Source organism: Staurois parvus, unplaced genomic scaffold (assembly GCF_062004578.1).
Source record: "Staurois parvus isolate SC_StPar_1 unplaced genomic scaffold, SC_StPar_1.0 ptg000232l, whole genome shotgun sequence".
Taxonomy (NCBI): Eukaryota; Metazoa; Chordata; class Amphibia; order Anura; family Ranidae; genus Staurois; species Staurois parvus.
The window spans coordinates 7,611,407-7,634,122 of NW_028318028.1; the positions used below are offsets into that span (position 1 = coordinate 7,611,407).

Genomic DNA, 22,716 nt, shown 5'->3' on the forward strand with positions numbered 1-22,716 from the left:
CCTACTTCTGGGTTCAGCGTGATGACGTCATTACTCGGCCCTGATGCACTGTGTCACGCCCATGTGACTTCTTCACTGGGACATTTTGGCTTAACATTCACTGGTAAGTCATGCCCTAATTTTTTTTCTCAAGCAGTGTGCTCTAAGCTGTAAACTGTGATATTTGGCACATATATTTCACTGTTTTTACAAAGTTACAGGAACAATCAGATCAACAATTGTTGGAGACTGTGACATAATGAAAGAGGGGAGGCAGCTGCTATCAAAGATAACTAGATCTTCCTATAGAACTCATATGAGAAAAACAAAGACAATATCAAAACAAAAAGAAACAGACAATACCAAAACAAAAATTAATAATTTATTGACTAACAGTTTTTACAATATAAATAGTTGCTAAAATGTATGTTTTGCACCGAGATTTACTATTCATATATTTATAATATATATATTTATTTTGGAAAAATATTATTTTTATTAATTTTTATATACAGTATGTTTGTGCTTTTCTTTATAGCTAATGACTATGAAGACAAATATTTTTGATCAGTGTTATTAACAAAAATAGAAATTCTGTAAAGAGACAATGTAACTGTACCCATTCAGGTAAAGGCACCCCCCCCTCCCTTTTTTTTTCATTTGTCTTCCACCCCCACCTTTTTCCTCTTCCTATTGCTTTACTCCCTTTGTCTTCTCTTTTAGAAGCTTATTTTCCTCTTTTCACCTTTCTTCTTTACTCCTCCTTTCTTTTTTTCTTTTCTTTCCTTTTTCATTCAATGTTAACTGTCTTGCATTGATTGGCCTTGTAATATATCCGTATGTGCTCCTATGTGGGGTCAACTCTGTTCTCCAACCCTTACATGCAGTAATTTTTATTTACAGAGTAAAATATATGATTTTTTTTGTACTTGTTGTAATAGTGTTGTTATAGGTTGGATTTGTTAGCTATTTGCGCAGTATTTTGTTTCCATGTTTTATCTTGTTTATATGAAAATCTTTAATCATTTCAGACTGAGAATAGGCAAAGGCTCCCCATAGCAGCCTACTGAGAATAGGCAAAGGCTCCCCATAGCAGCCTAGTGAGAATAGGCAAAGGCTCCCCATAGCAGCCTACTGAGAATAGGCAAAGGCTCCCCATAGCAGCCTACATACTCATGTCTCCAGTGGTCCCTCGACGCTCTTACTCATGTCTCTAGTGGTCCCTCGACGCTCTTACCTCAGTCACATGATGGTTTGTGTTGGACCATGAAATGAACAGTACCCTTACCCCTATCATTATGTGACAGTGCTCATACCTTAGAGCAGTGGTTCTCAACCTTCCTAATGCCGTGACCCTTTAATACAGTTCCTCATGTTGTGGTGACCCCCAACCATAAAATTATTTACCCAGTAATTATAATTCATGAGTGTCGTTTTACCTCCAATACTGCTGCTTTCAACACAGTAGCTGCTTTTAACAGAGTAGCTGCTTTCAACACAGCAGCTGCTTTCTACACAGTAGCTGCTCTTTACACATTGGAAATATGTGTTTTCTGATGGTCTTAAGGGACCCCTGTGAAAGGGTTGTTCGACCCCCAAAGGGGTCACAACCCACAGGTTGAGAACCACTGCCTTAGAGACTGGCTGCCAGATCTGAGCACTGCATTATGGCTGGAGGACAAAACAAGGGCAGGAACAGTAGAGAGGAACTGGAGTGGCACGTATCAATGGGTTGGGGATAAGGGCAACTTTACATAGACTCTTTTACTGTGCCTTGAATGGGCAAACTAACAATGTCTCCAACAGAATAAAGGAATTGGAGCCTAGAAGGTTTTCAGCCAGTTTTGATGCATTGACCAATGAAAAACATTTTATCAATATATCATTATTATCAACATTTTCCTGTCATCATGAACAGACAATACATCTACAGTAAACCGAAACTGATCATGGAATTCTTAATACATTTCTTCGTAATGTGTGGATCATCATATGGTCACAATGTTTAAGTATGGCTATTATCTGAATTAATGGCTATATATGTAATTGTAAACATGCTCAATATTGATTTCTTTCACATTTCTCATTATATATTTCAGACAGACGGAAATAAAATTATGAAAAAAAAATCTTTCCGCTTTGTTATCCACTTATTGTTGGGTTGGGATCTTCATTTAATCCCCATCTGAATGCCAAATGGGGAAAGTAGGACTGAACCCAGCTTTCCTGTGTTCGCAAGGGCGGTCTTGATATAGCACAGATCTGTAATTAAAAATAAAACAGTTTTTTTAAATGAGAAAACATAATGTTTTGCACTTTTACAACCTGACTTATTTAAAGGTTGTTCTATCAACTGAGCTGTATAAAGTCCTAACCATAGAGGAACTATGTCATGCTGTAACGTCCATAGCTTTGTTATAATTCCACCTTTGAATTCTATAGTATGGTGGAAAGATGGTATACACATTATAGCCATTTTATAGAGTTCCTACCCACTTGACCTCCAGAAGGTTTTACCCCCTTAATGACCAGGGCATTTATTACTATTTAGCACTGTGCTACTTTAACTGGCAATTGTAAGGTTATGCCACGCTGTGTGTAAATGAAATTTGTTTAAATTTTTTTTTCACACAAATAGAGCTTTCTTATGGTGGTATTTGATCACCACTGGGGTTTTTTATGGTTAATTATATAAAAATTATTATTTTCTACTTTCTGTTATAAAACATATCCAATAAATAAAAATGTTAAAAAATCTACTTTCTCCATAAATTTAGGCCAAAATGTATTCTGCTACATGGCTTTGGTAAAAAACAAAACAGAAAGTGTATAGTAATTGGTTTGTGTGAAAGTAATAGCATCTCCAAACTATGGCCTATGTTTTAAAATTGATCAATCCTGTTGTACTAAAGGCCAGTAGACAGCCTGAGGTATTTAGTAGGAGGCATGGCGAGTTTTTTGAAGTTGTACTGTACATTTTGTCACAATTTTCTGGAAAATTAAGAAATTTAAATAGAAAAATGTTTTCCACTTTTTTTTAACATACTGTCACCAGTGCAGTTCTACACCAGTGCAGTTCTACACCAGTGCAGTCATCCTATGACTGGTGTGTTTGTGATCAGCAATACTGATGGGTGACAGTATGGAAAAAAAATGTAAATACTTTTATTTTTTTGGGGGTTTTTTTACAATTTTTTTTACATCCTGTTATTAGAGTAGCTCTCTGTCACCATAGTGACTGTACTACTCTGATTAAGTGATCGTGGATTTTTTTAACACTATTATTGCTTACACAGTAATGATCACTGTATAAGCAATATTTTTAGCTGTCATGAATGGGATTCCCATTCATGAACAACTTGCTTATGGTTTTGGTCTGTGATTGGCTACAGCTAATCACATGGTACAGGTAGCAATGTACCATGTGATTGCTGTGGGTCAATCACGTATCGCAACAGTATGCAAGCTGTTCATGAATGAAAGCCATTCATGACAGGTTGTTTATATTGTTATCATGTGATCGTTATGATCATTCATATCAATCACATGATACCTGGTTACCAATTATCAGGAGGGGTGCACTGCACACTCCTAAATGGAAAGAGGCTGAATCACCTATATATATGTGACTGTGCCTGCAGCTGGCCACCTGCTCCAGTAAATGTACTGTGGCGGGGCAGAAAGTGGTTAAGGAAATATTCTTTTTTTTTCAGGAAAGAAAAGATAAAATATATTCTCACTAATGCGGGACTTAAGACCAAGACTTTCTATATCATTTGCCTTTGCTCTGTGGAAGCTCAAGATCTTTCCAAAAAGGGTGGATCATTTCTAAGCAAATTAAAGGAGGAATACAGCATGAAGTATTCTGATATCTTTTAGGACACATTCAGACTATTACAGACTGTTGCTGCACATGGTAAGGGGAGTAAAAGTCCTTGTTATTGGTAGAATAGACAAAAGCAAACATTTAACCCTGGGAATGGGGGGAATCCCTCCTTTTAACCATTCCTTGCTCTATTCAAAATAATCATTTTAAAATAATTATACTTTAGCTTTAGATATACTTTAAAGTTTATGTAAACCCTAACAATGAACTTCTATAAACACCATTTTACTCTCCGTTGACTGCAGAACACCTCCCACCTATATGTGGTAGTGCAAAAATAATTATTTATTTATCTCAGGTACTTACATAGCACCATCAATTTACACATATATTGTATATTCATATCAGTCCCTAACCCTCAAGGGGTGTACAATCTAAAGTCCTTAACTCACATTCATACACCTACAATCTAAGTTCCCTAACTCACAATCATACTCATACTAGTGCCAATTTAGACAGGAGCCAATTTACCTACCAGCATGTCTTTGAAGTGTAGGAGGAAATTGGAGTACCCAGAGGAAACCCACACAGGCACAGGGAGAACATGCAAAATAAGTACATACACACACAGTCCTTTGCCCTCTTCTGACTGTTAGCAGTTAGCAATTTTTACCAAATATGTGAAGAGTAAGCCCCAGCTCACAGCTATGTTACTTGTCATGTGATTTGACAGTTGAAAAATGCATGACAAGCCGCACCCTATTGCCTGCAATGGAACTGACATGAGTCGCAGCGATGATGAGAAAGATTCCTGCTCTACTTTTTGCCGATTTCATTGCGACTTGCATAGACTGCTGTTGTATGAAGTCGCAAGCTGCAATGAAATCGACAGTGCAAGTTTCACTGATATGCAGCTTTGAAATCGCAATGAAGTTGCACAATTTCAAAGCCACGCCAATGTGGACCAGGACACCTTCCCTCTCTGGTATAGATATGAAAAAAGGAGAGGAGTTCTGCTGCCCTAAAACACTTCCTTCAGTTGACTTAACAGAATTGCATCTCCATAGAAACAGTATGGTAAATGCACATCACCCTAGGATGGGAAGTGAGTTACTGGTAGGATCACAAGGCGAAAACAAAGAAAAAAAGAAAACTGATGCAGCCACCTCATCTAAGGCCTGCTAAGCCTCAGTATATTTCATTTTTTATATTGGCTTTAGATAAACTTTAAGCAAATGCATCTTATGAAAAATTCCCTTTTTCGGGTCACTTACTATGCAAAAGAGGCACCATAAAGTCATCAAGGCCAGAGCAGAACCCACAGAGATGAGAATAATGGACCAGAATGGAAGTTCTTTTTCACTGGCTATAGAGAAAATTCAAGTCACGTTAAAAGATGTACAGTATAATTAACACACAAGATAATATGATCTGAAAATGTCAAAATAATTGTGAAAAATAAGACCTATGTCAGCATTAAAATTACATAAGAGTTTATTTTTAAAAAATATTAAATTATTTTAAAAAACGATATATAAGACTTTATTCATCCTGTGAAACTGTGTGAGAATGAGAGTGAAAATAATGTTATTAGGATAATTTATTTATTACAGGTACTTGTGTAGCATTCAATGTACGCAGAGCATTACACACACACACACAGATATATATACAGGTGTACCTTGATAACGTAATTTTCGGTTTACAAATGAAAATCCATTGAAAATAATGCCTTGGTTTACAATTTTTTTTTGCAATACGAAGTGTATGTTGGTGCCGATTTTTAGATGCAATTGCCGGCTTTTTTTTCTTCTTCACTATAGCTTACAAAATTAGCTGTCACTTTCCCCGGAGCTAAAGGATACTTTGTTTCTTTTATCTCGGGAAACAAACTAAAAAGAAACATTGTTTCTTTTAACTCGGAGAAATAAACTAAAAGGAAACTTTCTTTCTTTTAGCTGGGGGGATAGTGACAGCTGATTCTCTGAGCTATAGTGAAGAAAAAAAAAAGCCGGTAATTACATTTAAAAACTGGCACTGACCTATAGTCACAGCAACTTTTTAAAAACTTTTTTTTCTGATCTCTGGAATGGATTAATTGGTTTTCAATGCATTCTTATGGGAAACCATGTTTCAGTTTAAGAATTTTTCGCAATATGAAACGTCTCGGATAATGCATTAAATTCGTAAACCGAGGTACACCTGTATATGTGTGTGTATATATGTATGTGTATGTGTATGTATATATATATATATATATAAACAGCGACTAAAAAAAGTACACATAAACAGTGCTATGTCAAAATACAATGTCCAATTGATATAAAAGGATAAGAGAAAGAAAAAAACTTCCACCAATAAAAAAATATAAAATAAAATGTGAAAAGTTCAATTCATTCTAGTGGTAAGTGTCTCTTTAAGATAAAGTGATCCACCATCCATGTGATCCTGCAGTGATTAACACCCCATTGGATTCAACACTCACCAGAAGCTGGTGAGTAACCAGGAGTGGAAAATTAGTAGGAATTCAATCAATCTCTTAATAATGAATGGTTGTGAAATCTCGAACTTGATAATCAGCCAGCAGCCCCTTGCAGAGCTAATCACTGGGAAGATCAGTGCACTGCTGTTTACTTGCATTCTTCTGACATGCCCCTGCCCCCTTCTCCTCAGTTTCCACCCACATCTTTCTGAAACCCTTTATGCAGCTGAGAACAGAGGAAGATATGATCACTTATTTAAAAAAAATGTTTATAATGTTTTTATATATACTGTATACACAAACACTTTCACAACGTGAACTCTAGGCCAGCCTTTTTCAACCAGGGTGCCTAGAGGTTTCTTCCGGGGTGCCTTGGCAAAATGCTGTCATTGGAAAACATTGTGAACCCACACAGCATCCTTGTTTGCCCCTTCCCTGCCCCTCTTTGTCAGCACTGGGGTCACATTAGTGAGTGAGAGAGAGAAATTGAAGGAGAGGAGAAGCGTTGGAATACTAGTCAGTACCAGTGTGCAAATGTGTAGTTGCTTTGGAAGGATAAATCAGCTCAAATGTTGTGTGTCCTATGTGTTTGGATGCTGCTGAGATATGTAAAACTATTTGTTTAGTTTTTTAGAATGGGGTGCCTCCAGATTGTGCATAATAATTGCGTGCCGCCCTATAGCAGATGTACTGCTAAAGGGCGGCACAGCTGAGGCAAAATCATGTGTATACATATGTGTGATTTGCACCTCTGGGGAGGGGGCGCACGTGCCGCACTACTCGCGCCACTATTGGCTGCTGGGGATGTCAATCACTGCATCCCGGCTGACGATTCCTGGACTCAGTGATTGTCGGCAAAGCTGACAAGGGAGAGACCTGTATGTAAACAACACTGGTCTCTCTCCTGTCAGCAAAGACATGCTGCTTTGAGAGATACAAAGCAGCATGGATCCCAAGTAAAACACAACACAGCACACAATGTAAAACACACACATCACACTAAAAAATACAGACTGCATTGAGCCCCACCCTAGTTACTGCATGTATCTCCATTGTGCTACACCTATCAAGAAGCAAATATTTCTCATCCAATATAAATCATCAGTGATCGCACAGAATTTCTCAGCACCCATCTACCTGCTTTTAAATCAGTTCCATGCTCCTCCACAGCCAGCAAAAGTACTCAGAACATCTAGGTATGGGGGAGCCCAGATCTAGCCACCAATTGCTAGAGTTGTTCTTTAAGCTCGGATGGACAGATGTGCCTAGACGATGATCCTATGATGCCATATCCGATTTTGAGATAACTTCGCTTGGATATTGGGATATCATCTACATGCATATTTGAATTATGCATCTGGTGAGTGCATGATTCAATTGATTTTGATCACCGGAAGACGGACGTGTTTGAATCAGCGTTTTATTATTTTTAAGGACTTTTTAAGACTTTTTTTGCACGATGTTTTGCACATAATAGTCACATATTTTTATATTTGGTTGCTATATGTTGCTATATGTATATGTATCAGGGATAATTGTATTTCTCTTAGCGCTGCGCCCTCTTTTTACACACATCACACTGTTAACCCTTTCATCACCCCAGATGGTAACCCTTTCCTGCCCAGTGTCATTAGTACAGTGTCAGTGCTTTTTATTAGCACTGATAACTGTATTAGTGTCACTGGAGATGTCATTGGCAGTTAGTCAGTTCCCACCCAGTGTCAGAATACCCGCCGCAGTCCTGCGGTCCCACTATAAGTCACTGATCGCCGCCATTACTAGTATAAAAAAATTAAAATAAAAATTCCAGTATATATACCGCCATTTTTAGAAGCTATAGCTTTCACGTAAACCAATTAACCACTTATTTACATACACGGCTGGATGGGAGCAGTGCAGGAGCGGGTGGCCATTTATAAATGGCCTCTGCATTCCCTGCCTGTGCGTGCTTCATGGGAGTGTGCGGCACCGCGATCACTGCGAACACCAATCGCTGTACGGGACCTCTGTGTGAGGTCCAAATTCATGCTATCCCTGATTGGCCAATCAGTGATCACATGAATAGTAGTAAACAAAAAGGCCCCCTCCTGAAATCATTGCTTACTACTTGTAAAATCTGTGAATGATCACAGAGGTCACATGGACCAATCACAGCTCTCACAGTATTTCTCAATGGCTGCAAGAATGCAGCGAGAGAGGAGAAATGATTGATTTTACAGCTTTTATGGGTGTAAAAGCAATCAGTGTAAAAAAAGTAAAAAAAACTTCATCACCCCCCACAAGTAGTACAGCGTCACTATGGTGACACTGTACTGCTAGGGTGATGGTATGTTAAAAAAAACAAATAATAATATTAAAAAAATAAATAAAAATGTAAAATACATTTTTGAAAAATTATAATTGTTGGTTATAGACTAATTTGGGTTTTATTTTTATTTTATTAAAAAGATGGATGAATACATTTTGGTCAGGATTTATGAAGAAAGATTTTTTATTTGCAAAATTTTATAAGAAAAATATTTTTTTTTTCAAAATGTTTGGACTTTTTTATTTATATAGCAAAAAAAAAGAAAAATCCCAGTGGTGACTAAATACCCACCAAAATAAAGTTTTATCCGTGTCAAAAAAATGCTAAAAAATTCATATGGGTACAGTGTTGCATGACCGCGCAATTGTCATTCAAAGCGTGACAGCACTGAAAGCTGAAAATTGGCCTGGACAGGAAGGGGGTGAAAGTGTCCATACTTGAAGTGGTTAATATACACTTATTTAGATTTTTTTTTAGCAAAGACATGTAGCAGAATACATTTTGGCCTACATGTATGAAGACATTTTATTTTTTGCTGTGTGTCTGGCTGCCTCTACACTGCCTCTACACTTTTGGGGAAAGAACCTATCAATTTACAGCAGCTTTTTCAGGGGTAATGCAACACGAGGATCAAAAAAATCCAGAAATGGGTCTTGAAATCCATTTGTACTGCACATAAATATTCTCATCGCTGTGTTTGCTTTATTATAAAGTGGTAGTGAAGATGTATTCAAAAGGCAAATAGGGGTGTACAGTACATGTTGCTTTAACCCAAACCAACCAATCAGAATTCACTTGATCTGAGGGTACTAAACTAAAATGGTATTGTTTTCTATGGGTTACAGCACTTTGTACATCATTTGCACTTTAAACTTCTTTCTTGAAAGAACTTACTTTTTAAATGCCACATTAGGTTGAATGGTACCACTGACGTGATATGTCTTTTACACCTATCACATACCACAGTTCCAGCCTGTGCAGGTTATGGGACTGGTTAGGTCGGTATTGCACACAGAGGATTTAGGTCACATCTGACTGATTAAGGAAGAATAAAGTATCTTTTCAAGGCATTAAATGGTTTTAAATAATCACTCATGAATATTCAAATGTATTGCCTAATTGCCTGGCAAGCCACAAAAGGTTCATGCATTGCATATGTATGGTATGAACGTATCGTACAGCAATGCCTGTCAGAATAGATAACAAGAGAGGAAGTATGAAGGTTGGTAGAAAATGTACAGAAGGTTGTGTCATGCAAATGCCATATATTATCAATTATCATATGTCAAGGCAAAAGTTAAAAAAAAAATAAAAATTATGTAGCGCATCTCTGCAATACATGCACACCCCCAATGTTATTCATTTAACCACTTGCCTACCGGGCACGTATACCCCCTTCCTGCCCAGGCCAATTTTCAGCTTTCAGCGCTGTCGCACTTTGAATGACAATTGAGCGGTCATGCAACACTCTACCCATATGAAATAATAATAATAATTTCACACAAATAGTGCTTTTTTTGGTGGTATTTAATCGCCACTGGGTTTTATTTTTTGTGCTATAAACAAAAAAAGAGCATATTATAAAATTTCCTTCACTGATGTGCATTGATGAGACTGCACTGATAAGCAGCACTGATGGGCGCTGATAGGCAGCACTGATGAGGTGGCATGGATAGGCAGCACTGATGGGCACTGATAGGCGACATTGATAGGTGGCACTGATGATGCTGCACTGACAGGCGGCACTGATGGGTGGCACTGATTAACGGCACTGTGGGCAGCACTGCAGGGCACAGGTGGGTGGCACTGATGGGTACAGGTGGGTGGCACTGATGGGCACAGGTGGGTGACACAGGTGGGCGGCACTACTGGAAACTGATCATCAGGGCACTGATCATCAGTTTCCTGATGATCAGTGCCAATCACTTCTCTGACAATTGCAGATTATCAGCACTCTGTGACAGCATGAGGAAAGTGCAGCTTATTACAGGCAACTGTATTTACCCGGTGATCTGCTGTATCGTTGGACACAGCTGATCACGTGGTAAAAGGCCATTGTGATTGGCCGTTTACTGTATCACATGATCAGCTGTCCGTAGGACACAGCAATCACCGGCGGCGCCGGGTGCGCGCCACGGGCGGTGTGCAGGGGGCTTGGACGTCCTCCCAGAACTAGAGAACCGTGCTGTAGCCGTCTTTCAGCTATAGCACAGTAGGGAAGAGGTTAAAGACCTAGAACATGCAGAAAACTACCTGTTGATCTGCCAGAAACACATTTAGTTCTTAAGCCTTGTTGTGAGCTCATAACACACAGCCTTTTGTGGACTGAGCATTGTCATCGCCTTCCTGCCCAGGCCAATTTTCATGTTTCCGTGCTCTCACACTTTGAATGACAATTTTTTTGGAAAATAAAGAAATTAAAAAAATTATTTTCACAATTTATTTTTACATATTGTCACCAGTGCAGTACAGCATCAGCTTATAACTGGTGTGGTGGTGATCAGGGACACTGACTGGGGACAGTACCAAAAAAAAGTGATAATTTTTTAAAATTTTTTTTTATTTTATTATTTATAAAAAAAATTTTCATATTACACTATGACCAAAGTGGTATAATGTTACCAAAGTAACATTGTACTACTTTGGGGAAGTGATCAGTATTTTTTTTTTTTACACAATTTGATAGCTTATAGCAAAGAATTTCTCTGCTATAAGCAAGCAGTTAACTGAATGAAATCGATTAATTCAGGTTTTTTTGTTGTGATTAGCTGTGATTGGCCACGGCTAATCACATGACACAGATGGGCTGTAATTGGCCCAGCCTGTGCATGTGATCACTGTGACCATTCACAGCTAGACACACTTGTATACAATGGAAGGCATGAAAGGAAGCCATCCATTGTATACAACTGTCATGTGACCCACTGTGATTGGTCACAACAGATCATATGGTACTGGCAACAAGGCCGCTCCACAGATCTTTCATCAGCTGTGTCCGAGGTATATGGCCGGTGACAGATCTCTGCACAGCGTGGCACTGCGGGCATGCACAAAGCGCGATCTGTGAAGGATGTCATATGACGGCCTCCCGGAGGGACGAGATGTTCACCCGGCCGTCATTTGACCATAGGCCAAGTGGTTAAAACAAGACTTCCTCTTAAACAAGTCACAGCTTTATTATTCAGGATTTATTTAGTGCCAACAGTTTGTACAGCACTTAACAAGATAAAGAGAAACTGTACAGCTGTAACAAAATTCAAGTCAAGAGGTTTAGGAAGACTCCACTCATAGAAGCCTGTAATCTATAGGTCTTTTTTTAGGTCTGTACAGTATATGAAAATAAAAAGCTCAGATTTAATAATGCAGTTGGAGTTTCTCCCATTCTATTCTTTGTAAACTTTGTTGGAAAACTGCATGCTGACACAAATGTTGCACCAGTTTCTCTCTCCATGTCCCTTTCTATAGCTATGCCTAGCCAGGCACACCACCAGATGTTGCTCTCACACCCAGGTGTACTCACATCAGAGACCACTTACCCAGGCCTAAAAGGCTTTTAACATCCTGCTTGCAGTCCACAGCAGACCAAAAAAAGTCAGGGTGAGTACAGTTGGTTCTTCTGTATGTTAAATTACCACCCCAGGAGTTTCAGCCCTATGAAGGGACCTTGCAGTAGCAGACTACATTCACATGACACTGGGGTGTTTGGCTTCCATGCCCATCTGTCTGGAGTCCTCCCAACCTGGCATTTATATAGGCACTAACTTCACAGCATGAAATCACTACAGGAAGGCTTTTTCTAAAAGATGGCCTAACATTCAATTACATAATTTCCTCTACCATACTGAATTTGAACAGAGCCACTTAGCTAACCAGACTAGCAAACTTCACCTGCTAACAAGCTTGCATTTGTGTTGGTCATGGTGGACTCTAGTATCTGTCTTTTTTCTTTTTTTCTTTACTTATTACAGGTATTTATATAGCACCATCAATTGACAGAGCACTTTACATACTGTACATTCATATCAATCCTTGACTTCAAGGAGCTTACAATATAAGGTCCCTACCTAACATACAGTTGTGACCAAAATTATTCAACCCCCAATGCTGTAAAGGGGTTTAGGGACTATAGTGTACATTTGGAATTGTATTCAGAATCAAATCCTACAAGGACGTTGTAACTACCCAAATGCAACTAAAATGACATCAATTGTTTATGTAATACAGTAGTAAATGGTTCTTATGTGGTTTCTTCATTGCCACAATTATTCAACCCCTTAAAGACTACCACTCTGAAGAACAGAGGTTCATACAGGTGCTTTCCATCAGGTATTGAAAACACCTGTGGATGTCACCGAGCAGCAATCAAGCATAATAAGCACCAATTAGGCAGCTTTAAAATGACTGTGATACTCAGCTCCTTCTAGACATTTACTGGTGTGGTTACAAACATGGTGAAGGCAAGAGAATGGTCCAGGAAGACAAGAGAAGAGGTGATTTCTCTTCACAGGAAGGGCAATGGCTATAAGAAGATTGCAAAGATGTTAAACATACCAAGAGACACCTTAGGAAGCATCATTCGCAAATTCAAGGCAAAGGGCACTGTTGAAACGCTACCTGGTCGTGGCAGAAAGAAGATGCTGACTTCGACTGCTGTGCGCTACCTGAAGCGTAGAGTGGAGAGAAGTCCCCGTGTGACTGCTGAGGAACTGAGAAAAGATTTGTCAGATGTGGGTACAGAAGTTTCAGCCCAGACAATAAGACGCACACTGCGTAATGAAGGCCTCCGTGCCAGAACTCCCAGGCGTACCCCCTTGCTGTCTCCAAAGAATAAGAAGAGTCGACTGCAGTATGCCAAAAGCCATGTGGACAAACCACAAAAGTTGTGGGATAGTGTTCTGTGGACTGATGAAACAAAATTAGAACTGTTTGGGCCCATGGATCAACGCTATGTTTGGAGGAGGAAGAACAAGGCCTATGATGAAAAGAACACCTTGCCTACTGTGAAGCATGGTGGAGGGTCAATCATGCTTTGGGGCTGTTTTGCTTCTGCAGGTACAGGGAAGCTTCAGCGTGTGCAAGGTACCATGAATTCTCTTCAGTACCAGGAGATATTGGATGGAAACGTGATGCAGTCCGTCACACACCTGAGGCTTGGGAGACGTTGGACCTTTCAACAGGACAATGATCCCAAGCATACCTCCAAGTCCACTAGAGCATGGTTGCAGAGGAAAGGCTGGAACATTTTGGAGTGGCCATCGCAGTCACCAGACTTAAATCCGATTGAGAACCTCTGGTGGGACTTAAAGAAAGCAGTTGCAGTGCGCAAGCCTAAGAATGTGACTGAACTGGAGGCCTTTGCCCATGAAGAATGGGCGAAGATACCCGTAGATCGCTGCAAGACACATGTGTGAAGCTATGCTTCACGTTTAAAAGCTGTTATAACTGTAAAAGGATGCTGTACTAAGTACTAAGATTGAATGTCACTTGGGGGTTGAATAAAACTGATAATGCTGTGAGCACAGAAAAGACATTTGTGGTTATTTCATTATAACTGTTATGTTATATTTGTCTGACCTACAAGTGCCTCTTTAATGTAAATGTAAGCAAGATGACTGAATGATCAAAAGCAATGTCAAACTGGCCAAAACACTCAATTTCAGTGGGGGTTGAATAATTTTGGTCACAACTGTAGACTAGGTCCAATTTAGACAGCAGCCAATGAACCTACCAGCTTGCCTTTGAAGTGTGGAAGGAAACCAGAGTACTTAGAGGAAGCCCACACAAGCACAGGCAGAAAACTGAAGCTCCATAGAGATAGAGCCTTGAATGTGAACCAAACATAGGACCACAGTGCTGCAATTCAAAAGTGCTAATCATTAAGCCAATGTGCTACCAATTGCAAGTCTGTGGTCCCAGAAAGGTTGGTTTGGGCATCTTCCATATATTGACTGTAGTCTTCATATTAAAGGGTAGCTATGTTTTTAACCAAGTTTAGCCTAGCAGCTCCATGACCTCCCTACGGTGATTTGGACTTGCCTAAGGTCAACAGGTAAGCTAGTGCTGCAAACTTCACTAGGCTGAATGATGCTCATCTTCTGACTAAGATTCCCAATGTTTCTATTAGGAAGGAAATTATAAGGCTGATATTTTTTCTCAGAAAAGGTGACAGTTTTACTTCCAAGCCAGCATTGCACATGTGAAACCTATTCTTTATAGGCTCTAATGGAAAATCTGCTTTCCTGCAAGCTTGTAAGTAGATGGCTGCTCCAATAGGACCTGTGGGGAATAGGTTGAATAGGCTGCTGCTCTAGCACACTGATCTGGGTAGAGCAGTATAGATAGCATGGGGTTAGGCTTAGATTTATTAAAATTACAGCAATCCTTTACAGTGAACCCTACAGGGCAGAGTATTATGATCACTTTATAGAAGGTCATGCCAGCAGATTTTACTTACTTTTCACTTACTTCTACACTCCCCTATCTGCCACCTGGTACTTCCAGGTATGAGTAACATGTACAGCATCCCCTCGTCATCTCACAATGTAATGCTCGATACCTAAGCTGCCAATCGCTAGGTCCAACCAGTCTCATATGGAAGCAAGGGGACAAGGGGAGACTACATATTTGGTGTAAGATTTAACCAAGACAAAACATTAATCAAGACTGGAAGGTTCTCTGGCAGTGGCTTGGGTAGGGGAGGACAGCAGGGGTAAACTGTTCAAGGTAAGTAAAGGGAACATGCAAGGCAAGTAAACTCTGCTAATACTGCTTCCAGTAAAGCAAATCTGTTACCATGCCATGCATGGTAAAGTACAGGTACACTTTAACCTCTTTGCGCTGGCAGTACGCATATATGCGGCCTCTGGGCGAGTGGGCCTTAATGCCAAGAGGCTGCATATATGCGTATAAGAATGTAAACAGAGCTGTGCCAATGGGGTGCACCCTGCGAGCTCCTGGCACAGTTACTGGCTGCTAATGGAAAGCTCCTGATCTCTACTCGGGATCAGGAGTTTTCCAATCATTTGACTGCTGTGACAGCCAATCACGGCAGTCACATGATTAGAAAACCCTCCCCACCTCCCGGCATCAGAAACCTCTTAAAGGGCCGAGAGGCACCTGGGTTAACCACTTGCCGTCTGCCTGCTGTTTATAAACGGCAGGACGGTGGCACTCCAGGGGCGTACATAAAGGCATGTACATGCCGTACATAAAGGCACCCGCCATTTCTAGCTGTGCGCACTCCGTGAGAGCGTGCAGCACCGCGATCTGGTGCCCACTGTGTCCTCCGGACACAGTGAAACACCGATCGTCGGACGGGACCTCTGTACGAGGTCCCGATCATGTGATCACTGATTGGCCAATCAGTGATCACATGCAAAGTAGTAAGCAAGATGTCACTTGTGACATCATTGCTTACTACGTGTGAAATCTGTGAATAATCACAGAGATCTTATGGTACAAGGCTATTCACAGCATCCTTGTACCATGTGACAAGCTGTGACCAATCACAGCTCACTCAGTAGTTCTCAATGGCTGCAAGAATGCAGACAGAGAGAAAGAGAAATGATTGCTTTTACATCCTACTGTATATGGGTGTAAAAGCAATCACTGTAAAAAAGAAAAAAAATCTTCATCACCCCCCACAAGTAGTACAGTGTCACCATGGTGTACTGCTAGGGTGACAGTATGTAAAAAAACAAAACAAAAAACATAAATAATAATATAAAAAAAATAAAAATGTCAAAAAAATGTTTAATAATTATAATTTTTGGTTATAAACTAATTTGGCTTATTTTTTTTTGTACTAAAAAGATAACGGAATACATTTTGGCCAATATTTATGATGAAAGATTATTTATTTGCAAACTTTTATAAGAAAAACTCTTTTTTGCTACATTTTTTGACTTTTTTATTTACATAGCAAAAAAAATAAAAATCCCAGCGGTGAATAAATACCACCAAAATAAAGCTTTATCTGTCTCAAAAAAATGCTAAAAAATTCATATGAGTACAGTGTTGCATGACCGCGCAATTGTCATTCATAGTGTGCTAGCACTGAAAGCTGAAAATTGCCCTGGTCAGGAAGGGGGTAAAAGTGTCCGGACAGGAAGTGGTTAAGGGATTAATAGTTACTGTACTTGTCCCTGAATCCAAGTTAAACTGAATGTAAACCCTGACAATCAATTTCTCCTAACTGCTGCTTTTGGTCTGTTAACTATACTATTAAAAGTGTATTGTTAAAATACTTGTTGGTCTATCAGAAATCTTTTGAGCTCATAACTTCCTGTACTCAGTAGAGCGAGCACACTTTATGCCCTTGGACATGAAAAGCGTTACTGGCAAGGTTCATCAGGTAAAAATTAAGGAAAAGAAAATGAAAGAAGGAAATAAATGCATTCATCCCATCAAAGTACTGGCAATCTGCAAAATACAGTGTTACATTTTTTTTTGTGGCTTTCAATTAACTCTATAGTGTCTACAAAATGTACTTAGATTTTTGAAGAATACATTTCTTACCTGCTGCCACAGCAGTTCTGCTCAGCACACCTACAACAAAACACATATTTTTTTTTACTTTAGCAGGTCTATACAGTAAGATGGAAGTCTTAAAGAAAGTGACTCTATGATGAATGAGTCCTTAAAGCAAACCGATTATGAGTAAAAAATACATGGGCTGCCATTGCTGACCTAATGAACATACACACTGCCTGCCTGTCTGTCTTCAAGTTTTAAAATTTGCCTTCAGCAACTGAATTCACAAAATCTGCTTAGCCTGCATATTTTGGGGAAGAAAGTATTAGTGAATGTAAAGTAGCCGATTGTGCTGATTATGAAGGTACCATTACGTTTACATGTTTAGGGAAAGGAGAGGTTGACTTTAAATAAACTTCAAGTATTAACATAACTCTAAAGACTATGTTACTCCAACATTTCATATTCCTAAAATGTGTCTGCTGTACCATGTAAAAAAAGCTTCCTCTCTCCGTTCCCTGATGGTAGGTGGGCTGTATGATCCACACATGTTATTTAAGGAGTTTGAGTTCTGGGGGACTTCAGCTTTTGCTCTAAGGAAGGGGACAGGATCCCTGAAACACATCAGAGCTAACACCAATTAATCTGTAGTTGGAGGTGGAGAGCGGTCCACATTGTGTGCTTTCACATTTACATGCCAATAGCTCACTTGGTTTATGAGTATAACCTTTATCTCTTATGTCTCAATAAATTGTTTTAAGGTAATGCGCCAGACGTTTGCTCCCTCTTCATTTTCATGTTGTTGTGCAGTGTTGGATTTCCACGCTCTGAGCAGTTCTGCACCACCATTTCTTTCCAGTACTGGTTGTGAAAGGTCCATGGGATTACACCTAGAGTAACAATGTCCATTTCTGAGGTCCAAGTGTCAAGTTTATCCATTTCTTCACATACCATGTACTTGTGTTAAAAGGTATCCTGTTCTCTTTGTATTGCTTCCTTTGTGTGAAATACTCAGTGATCGTGCTAGTCCCTCTGTTTTCCTATTTCAAACTGACCACACTAGACATGGAAGCATATCCTTCCCTGTGTAGTCCGTTTTTTGGCTCTCCCGGGAGAATAGCCTGATTTTCTACTAATGGTCAGAGTTGTGCTAATGCCACCCCTACCCCCACCACACAGCTTCTCACTGCAAAGATCAGTGTCCTTCTATTTCTCCACCTCTCCAAACCCTTCATGGAGCTGAAAACAAGATTATGTGATCACTTACTAAAAAAGAAAAAAAAAAGTTTTGTATATATTACACAAACCTTTTGCTTTTCATTTTTAAACTGAATAGGTAGCAGTAAATGGCCATTAAAACAATTCCCCCTGACCTCTGTAGCTGCAGACATTGTGGAATAATCCCTAAGGCTTCTTAGCAACTCAATGAGATTGTGTGGCGTTCATCCTTCTGAGTTCTGAGTCACAAACCTGGATCAAGCATGCAGCCAATTAAAGTCAGATAAAGTCATCATTCCTTGGGTCTATACTCATTCTAGACAAGGCCATATTCAGACATCATGCTGCCCTTGGCACAGCTGAACCTTGAAGCCCTTTTGTAAAAGCTCTTTACTGTTTTGCCATATTATTATTTTAGTAAAAACTACTGCTATAATGCTCTGCAATCTGCTTAATTTTCTCCTCCACAGAGGCGACAGAGAGTTTGATATTTCCTGAACTACAGAGAGCCTCATGATTCCTCCCACCTACATCCCCTCTCTCCTATAGATCTCTTGCTGAATTTAGTCCCAAATGCCCAGAGGTGACAATAAAAGGAAATTAAATAAGGAAATGGTTATCACAATCTATACATGTCCGTGGTTGGTGCTGCCCCTTGTATGCCTGCTACCCTAGGCATGAGCAAAATTACAGTCCTGGTTTTCAGTCTGAGTAAAAACTGGTAAAAGAATCTGCATGACAGCCAAGCAACTAACATTCCTAGAAATTGTTCAGCGATAGCAGTCACTGCATTTTTTTCAAAATAAATTTCCTTTGAAGTATAGCTAAAGCAAAGCATTTTTTCAGTTTTATGTTCAATTTGAGTTTTATTAATGATTTTTATAAGGTACAAAGAAAAAAGGAAGTGTCCAGTAAGGACAACAGCAAAATTGAAATACAGTAAAAAAGTATAAACTTGGAGTGGGGGAAGGGGGGACAAAAATAATAATAAAAGTGGGGTTACAATAATAAAAAAGTTAGACAGACATGAAAAATAAATATATAAATAAATAAATACTTGACCTGCGACTGAGCAATGACAGTGTCCTGTGAAGAGTACAGAGCCCATGACCATATATAGGCTGGTGAATGAAGACTAGGCCTGGGGGAAGATGGACGGGGTATACCCATGAGGACCATCTTGCCATCCCAAGGGGGAAAAAAAAGGGAGGGGGGAGAAGAAGGTGGAGAAATAGGAGCAAGAAAGAAAGAAAGCAGAGGAAAGAAGGGTGAGAAAAAGTGAGAAGAAAAAAAAGGGGAGGGGGACAAGCACTGCCTGGGGAGAGAAGCCTACAGAGAAGATTCACTAGTTGTAACCAGAAGACAAACTCCTGATTAGTTAGCCAAGAGATCTTGCAAAGCAGAAGATTCCCAATACATGTTCCAGAGAAGCCAAGTCTAATAACAGCATTCATACGTTCCCAATTCCTGTGCCTCGAGTGACTCCATACATTCAATACGATCCATCTCCTCCACCCATTCCAGAAGGGTCAGATGTTCTCCAATGACAAGGAATGCTCAGTATGACAACAGTCAGACAATGATGCAAGTGTCTGCGTTTAATATGTTGGAAAGAGCCAGGTAAAATGTAAAGCAGAACAATCTGTGGTGTATTTGGAACTGTCAAGTCTAACTGCAATATAAACATGCAGGATAAAATCCCAAAAAGCTTGAATGGGGGGACATTCCCACCAAACGTGGAGCAAGGAATCAGGAGCAGCATGACAATGCCAGCATATGTCAGGAGTGGAGGGAGCAATCCTATGAAGTAAGGTGGGACATCTGTATCACCTAGTGAGCAATTTGAAATTGGTTATCTATGCTTAGCTAGCTAGGGACAAACAATGAGTAAGAGCAAATGATTTTGTCTAGTCTTCATCAGACAACTGAGCATCAAGATTAGTTGCCAATCTGGGTGTATGTGATGGGAGATCAGGATGGACCTTGGAAAGAAGACTTTGATATATTGCGGAAAGAGGGCATATAGGGGGAAGATTCTTAAGAAACAGAGATTCTAGTGGTTCAGGGTCTCTGGTCAGCAATTCTTTGTCTGGAAGAGCATAGAAAAAAGAATAAAGTTGTGTATACTCCATCCATTGGGCAAAGGAGACTCGTCCAAAGCATGGGAGGGCTGAAAAGGTGGAAGTTGTCCCCTCTGAAGTATTTGTGTCAGTCCCCAGAAGAAAATGAGAGCGAGACAGGACTGGTGGAAATTGAAGGTTTCCAAACAGAGGGGCCATAGGGCCAACGAATGAGGAAACATCAACCTTTAGGGTCAGGTTGTCCCATGTACTCAATAAATGGTTAGTCAAGAAGGGTAAAGAGGAAGAAGGACTCCAAAACTCGCAAGACATCCAGAAAAGAGCAAGAAGGTCACATGGGGCCAAAACCTGTTCTATTGACACCCATTTCTTGGTGGAAGAGTGATGGAACCAGTTCAGCAAGTGGGGAGTACTGCCACTGCATGGTATAAATAGAGGTCTAGTGCCCCAGCCCAACCTCTCTGTCTAGTGAAGGTTAAAAATTGTTCTATACATTTTCTTAGTTTTGGTTAGCATTGAGAGGGATTGGAACCCATGTCAGTTTTTATTGCTCTCTGTGCCCTTGTTAGGGAGATTCACCCTCTCTATTTGTCCTGTTTACCATTATCCTCAAAAGTGAAAGTAAAAGAACATCCCAAATTTTGGGTTGCCAACATAACAGTAATAGAGGGCAACTCTTCCCATAGGGATACTAGTTCTGGTGATCCTGGTGACAACCATGGATTCCCTCACTTTTTTTCTCTCTCACTTCCTGTTTTGGGTATGGGGCAGGAAGTGAAGGAAATTCTCACCAAATGGACACAGATAGCAAAATAAATAAATAAATAATGACAGGTGCAGGGGTGGACTGACAACTCATGGGGCCCCCGGACAATAGAGGATCATGGGGCCCCTGAGTCCTTGCCCAAACTCAAAAAAGCCTATGAAAAAGGTACCAGGAGCATCTCTGGGGCCCCCTACTGACCCCGGGCCCTCGCGCAGTTTCCAAATGGTCATTCTGCCCCTGGACAGGTGTTATAACCCTATGTCACTCTATCCAAAATGAAAAAAAATGCCTACGTTCTACTTTAAATTAGGAATACCCACCTTTCCTCCAATGGTCCCTGTTGCTTGCTGGAGCTGGCAACTTCTCCTGTATGCCACTTTTTGTCCATCTTCATTGACCTGCACAGGATGACATAACTCCTGTGCATGTGCAGGAACTAGTCATCCTGGCATACAGGGATCAGGCCGGCCATTGTAAACTGAGCTATGAATGTGCAGCTTATTTTACATGCCAGAGATCACTGTGGCAGGTAAGTGTGCTTTATTGCAGAAGAAACTTTGCATGTCTCCTCTACAATAAAAATCCTCACAATGAATAACAGTTGAACTTTAGCTCCGCTTTAAGCCTGAACATAAGAATCTATCATGGTGCCTTGGTTTACAACTTAGACCTGCCCCTGAATTAATTAACACTTCAGATGGCCCTAACTCTATGAAGCCCTTTTCCATAGTTACACACTGAGAGTTAGCTGGTTTCTAACATTCTGCCTTGTAATAAGATAACTAAAACATACACTGTTAAGAGAAATGATACAGTACTTATAGTTTGAATTACCACATACATCAAGGATTAAATAGATTTCTGATAGCAAAATTACAAGATCCAATATTGTATTATAAACTAAAAGGATTAGACTAAGACAATCCTGATTGTAGCAAAATGTCAAGAGAAAAGGAGAATATACAAGGATGCTACAATCTAAAGAAAAAGAAATATATAAAGAAGACATCCTTTCAGCCATACATATCCCAATAATTTTTGAAGGGTTCTTACCAAAAATGAGAATGGAAATCCCCCATGTTTTTGTGTACATGGTCCAAGCGATAAGATGTGTGGCTTCTTATCAGGAAAAGAAAAGATTTGTTCTATGAAGTTTCTACCCTGAAGGGTGACCTGGTCCCTCCCTGTCTATTAACAACTAAACAGGTCTGATGAACAACATAATCTGGATATGTGTCATGTGCCAACCCGGCTAGATTTCATAGTTTACTAATGATGTCATCAACACTGGAGTAGGAAGATAAAAAGATGAGGAAGCACTATCTACCCAATTATCTATCTATCTATCTATCTATCTATCTATCTATCTATCTATATTAATAATGTGTAAATAATAATTTTCTTTTCTTTTCCTATCCTTGCCTTTTTCCTTACTTTTCCTTTTTCCTTGCTTTTCCTTTTCCTTTTCCTTTCCTTTTCCCTTTCCTTTTCTTTTTCCTTAATGTATTAATAATAATCATTTCCTTTCCTTTCTGTTTTCCTTTTTCCTTTCTTTTCCTTTTTCCTTTTCTTTTCCCCTTTCCC

At 39.7% G+C, this 22,716-nt stretch overlaps 1 long non-coding RNA gene across 1 annotated transcript; it reads right to left on the minus strand.

The window, feature by feature from the left end:
- Positions 1-341: 341 nt before the first annotated feature.
- LOC149460330 (uncharacterized) lies at positions 342-22,317 on the minus strand. Its single transcript, XR_016313092.1, has 4 exons — positions 22,186-22,317; positions 17,113-17,142; positions 5,080-5,171; positions 342-2,241 (listed from the first exon to the last, which is right to left on the minus strand). It is a non-coding gene; the product is annotated as an uncharacterized LOC149460330 (long non-coding RNA).
- Positions 22,318-22,716: the final 399 nt, after the last annotated feature.